Below are 4,865 nucleotides of genomic sequence, written 5' to 3'. Positions count from 1 at the left end.
TGGGTGAACATTTTTATTTCATTTTCTTTCCCGCTCATTCGCTCCAGTTAAGCTCCGGATACAGAGGCATGGAACAACTTTTGCAGAAGCTCATCTGGAGCGACTGAGTGGGAAAGACAATGAAATAAAGAAAATATTCACCCTGGAGTCGCTCCTGGTACTGAATAATTAATGAACATGTTGCTTCATCTTTTATACGATCAGGTTACCGTAACGACGATGCACCTCTGCTTCCTGATACACGGCAGAGCCCCATCCCAAATGGCAGCCTATTTCCTTTGTAGTGCACTACTTTCCCAGGGCTCTGGTCAAAAGTAGTGTACTACATAGGGAATATGGTGTCATTTAGGACCTAGGACCACATTGGATGGACTGCATTATAAACACACACTGATCCAGCTTCATTGTTTTAAGATCAACATTTTTTAGGAGTTTGAACCTTGACACAGACTCACAGACTCAACCTTTACCATTGCTGTGACTAAACGTTACTTATTGTGCTCTAGCCACAGTGAGCGAGACTACAGTTGTCTTTGATGTGTGGTGAGGCTGGGGAGCTTTACTAGGCTTTGTGATTGATACAATCCTGTTGACTGAGGACTGCTGAGGGTGTTCATATCCCTTCATCACTCGTGGTGACAGATAGACTGAGTGTGAAAGGAAACTTTATCTCCTCTCTGCCTTGCTCTATTCTACATGTCAAATAAACCCCAGAGAGGACTCAGAAACTAGACGGCCCTGAGTAATGTATATATAGAAAATAATTATAATATATATATATATATATTTGTATATATTTTGCTTTATTATGTTCCCCTAACCCTACCATCCCTCCCCTAATTGGGGAAAACTAATGGACAACAACACTCAGGCTTCTACTTCCAGCTCATACATACTGTATACATTTTTACAGAGACAGTATATGTTGCTATAGTTATCTTTTGTTTGTTTTTAGTGTCACGCCCTGGCCATAGAGAGGTTTTTATTCTCTATTTTGGTTAGGCCAGGGTGTGACTAGGGTGGGCATTCTAGTTTCTTTATTTCTATGTTTTGTATTTCTATGTTTTGGCCGGGTATGGTTCTCAATCAGGGACATCTGTCTATCGTTGTCTCTGATTGGGAATCATACTTAGGCAGCCTTTTTTCCTTTGGTGTTTGTGGGTAGTTGACTTTGTTAGTGGCACTATTGCACAAGTTAAGCTTCACGGTCGTTTCTTTGTTTCTTGTTTTTTTGGCGACATTCTAAATAAAAGAAAATGTCCGCTCACCACGCTGCACCTTGGTCACCTTCCGACGACGGCCGTGACATTTAGTCCCATCCTTCAGCTCCACTCAACCCCTCCCATCTATATCTGAACACTCTACAGTTTTGATTTCTATTTGCCATATCATTTTCAAATGTGCTGTGATGTTTCACAAAAGTTCTGAACCTTTCTATTCTCATAGATTATACATATTGTAAATTAACGACAAACATGTTTGATATGAGTATTATTATATTAATCATCGATTGACTATGACTTTTTAAATCACCCAACAGTTCTATTTGCAGAGTTAGTTCCAGGTAAATGTAGCTCCAGGTAAATGTAGCTCCAGGTAAATGTAGCTCCAGGTAAATGTTGCTCCAGGTAAATGTAGCTCCAGGTAAATGTAGTTCCAGGTAAATGTAGCTCCAGGTAAATGTAGCTCCAGGTAAATGTTGCTCCAGGTAAATGTAGCTCCAGGTAAATGTAGTTCCAGGTAAATGTAGCTCCAGGTAAATGTAGCTCCAGGTAAATGTTGCTCCAGGTAAGTGTAGCTCCAGGTAAATGTAGCTCCAGGTAAATGTTGCTCCAGGTAAATGTAGCTCCAGGTAAATGTTGCTCCTGGTAAATGTAGCTCCAGGTAAATGTAGTTCCAGGTAAATGTAGCTCCAGGTAAATGTAGCTCCAGGTAAATGTTGCTCCAGATAAATGTACCTCCAGGTAAATGTAGCTCCAGGTAAATGTAGCTCCAGGTAAATGTAGCTCCAGGTAAATGTAGCTCCAGGTAAATGTTGCTCCAGGTAAATGTTGCAATTCTTCAGCCATTTCTGAACCTGTGACCAAAAACAAGCTACATATGGACAGCACCAAAACAAATGATCCAATTATTCTGTCTCTTTGCAGCAAAATCTGCAGAGCTGGGATGGTTGTATCGCCCATATATATATATAACATCCTATTGGTTGCAAGATATTTGTATAATCATTTAAATTGAGAAACTGTACGTTTTGAATCCAGCGTTGTTTCGTGCATCAGTTCATAAACCATGTCCCATGGAATCGGTACATCGACAATGCCTTTCTTTGTTGTTGCCTTTTGTATGCTCATGCATTCCTATCACTTGTGTGTATAAGGTAGTAGTTATGGAATTGTTAGGTTAGATTACTCGTTGGTTATTACTGCATTGTCGGAACTAGAAGCGCAAGCATTTCGCTACACTCGCATTAACATCTCCTAACCATGTGTATGTGACAAATAAAATTTTATTTTATTTGATTTTATGCTCATGCATTCCTTGCCAACTACTGTTTGTGTGAGTGTGAGTGTGCGTGAGATAGAGAATGCATGCCTGCATATATGAACACAGAAAACAAAGTCATAAAACGAATTGTCCCTATTTCCATTCTATTTATGTCTCCCTCTCTTCTTCTCTATCTCTTAGTGACTATCAGATAACAACCCACTGACCTGAGAGAGGGGAGGAGAGGAGAGGAGGAGGAAAGGGGAGAGGAAGGGGGGAAAGGAGATGAGGGGAGAGTTAGGAGAGGAGGAGATGGGAGAGGAAGGGAGAAGAGGGGAGAGGAGAGGAGGGGAGAGTTAGGAGAGGAGGAGAGGGGAGAGGAAGGGAGAAGAGGGGAGAGGAGAGGAGAGGAGGAGAGGGGAGAGTTAGGAGAGGAGGATAGGGGAGAGGAAGGGAGAAGAGAGGAGAGGAGAGGAGAGGAGAGGAGAGGAGAGGAGAGGAGAGGAGAGGAGAGGAGAGGAGAGGAGAGGAGGAGAGGAGGAGGAGAGGGGAGAGTTAGGAGAGGAGGGGAGGGGAGAGGAGGAGCATTCCTTTCTCCCTCTCCTATCGTCTGTCATCCTCTACAACACCTATATATCTCTATATCTTGTCTGTAACAGGAAGCTGAGAAGTGGTGACATCCTGTGAGTTTCGGTGGGTTCTGGGGGTCTGCATGCGGCAGGCAGGATGCTAGTGGCAGATTTAACTCCATTCCTGTGCGTTTTGGGGGTCGTCGGCTGTGTGTGTGTGTGTGTGTGTGTGTGTGTGTGTGTGTGTGTGTGTGTGTGTGTGTGTGTGTGTGTGTGTGTGTGTGTGTGTGTGTGTGTGTGTGTGTGTGTGTGTGTGTGTGTGTGTGTGTGTGTGTGTGTGTGTGTGTGTGTGTGTGTGTGTGTGTGTACAGGATGCTAGTGTTGGTTTTAACTCCAGGGTTCAAAGGTGCCTCCGGGTTCCGTGGGGTTCTACATCTGCAGCTCCTCAGCGCTCCCGTCCTGACTCCCGCAGACCCATCAAAGTGGCCAGTCAGCTGCACCCTAATGGGTATTACCAAGACAAAGGAGGAGTGGAGGGGCGGAGGAGTGGAGGAGGAGGGGAGGGAAGGAGGGGTTAAGGCGTAAGACAGGCTTTGATATGTAGGAGATTTATGGGCGTGATGAAATCAGGTCTGAATACCCCCAGCTTCCCCTACCTCTCTATAGTTCAGCAACATCTAAAGGGTTTGTTCCGGGAGGACAGACGCCTGGGATGAAAAAAGAATAAAAAGCAACAAATCTAAGAAGAGAAGAGAGGCGGGCGGTTCTGTCCCCTGGAGTAGGAGCTCTGAAGTCTCCTAATGTTCCATTCAACTGTCAGTCATCTGGCTTGGGCTATTGACTGTTACTACTGCTGCAGCAGAGAGAGGGGGTGAGAGTTATTCACCTCAGATTTACACACACACACACACACACACACACACACACACACACACACACACACACACACACACACACACACACACACACACACACACACACACACACACACACACACACACACACACACACACACACACACACACACACACACACACACACACACACACACACACACTGCAACCCCCCCCCCCCCCCCACACACACACACACACACTCCCCATGACCTGTTTAGTGACAAATAACCCCAGGAAGTTAACAGTGTCTGAAGTTGAGCTGGGGGACTCTGGCCCTCTGCAACTCTCCTCTCCTGACATCACCAATATGTTATCAGCATGTCCCTCAGGACTTGACCAGACCAGACAAGCTCAGGGCAGACCAGACAAGCTCAGGGCAGACCAGACAAGCTCATGGCAGACCAGACAAGCTCATGGCAGACCAGACAAGCTCAGGGCAGACCAGATAAGAATCAGGGCAGATCAGGGCTAACCAGACCAGACCATGGTATAGGCTGACTGAAGGTATGTCTGTGTTGGAAACTAGGAAGTCCTAAAGTCAGGAAGAAAAGGTCTTTTAAACTATGGACCTGGGTTTGGCATATACATGTGTTTGTTTGTTAGCTGTGTGTGCATGGCGACAACCCATTGATGGAATGCAGATGTATCAGCCTATCAGCCGATGCCACCTCAATCCAAAACGGCATCACAAGACCCATTGAGTAAGGTAGTGGATCCTAATTCCCAACCTAGTCAATAATAATGTAGTGCACTACTTTCGACCTGCCCTATATACTGAATAGGGTGCCATTTGTGACTTGTTTCAGGAAATGAGGCGTATGTCGCACGCCACAACTTCACAGGAGTGGCATTTGAATGTCTTTTAAACATTTTTTATCTAAACGTGTTTTTTGGGGGGGCAGAAATGCCTTCTGGA

Source organism: Salvelinus alpinus, chromosome 1 (genome assembly GCF_045679555.1).
Source record: "Salvelinus alpinus chromosome 1, SLU_Salpinus.1, whole genome shotgun sequence".
Lineage (NCBI taxonomy): Eukaryota > Metazoa > Chordata > Actinopteri > Salmoniformes > Salmonidae > Salvelinus > Salvelinus alpinus.
Note: the sequence above shows the minus strand (reverse complement) of the source record.